We start from the raw sequence: 384 nt of genomic DNA, 5'->3' as shown, positions 1-384 counted from the left end.
GAGCGCTTCGTCATCTGTAGCGCTTTCGCCAGGGGCGAGCACTACAGGTATTGTCCGCTTTGCGGGTACACGAGAGCCACCTCGTTGAGCACGCAGACGGGTGCGATAAGCGTCAAACGGAACTCTTGTGAAACCAAGAAATGAGCTCGAAGAGCTCACCGTTCGGCAAGCTCATCTTCTGTTATGGCCGGGGGCCCGATGATTTAGAGGTGTAACGGTAGAGCTACCGCGTCCTTCGCTTCCACAGCGGGATCCGCCGGTCGGAAGCCATATTCCACACGACAATGACGGGCCGTGGATGGTGCGATACGGGCAGCTGCCAGCTGTCGCCTCTGTGTCTTTTCGAGGTCATTGGTGATTACACCACGTCCCTCAGGTGACGAA

Source organism: Plasmopara halstedii (genome assembly GCF_900000015.1).
Source record: "Plasmopara halstedii genome assembly, contig: Scaffold_3060, whole genome shotgun sequence".
Lineage (NCBI taxonomy): Eukaryota > Oomycota > Peronosporomycetes > Peronosporales > Peronosporaceae > Plasmopara > Plasmopara halstedii.
Note: the sequence above shows the minus strand (reverse complement) of the source record.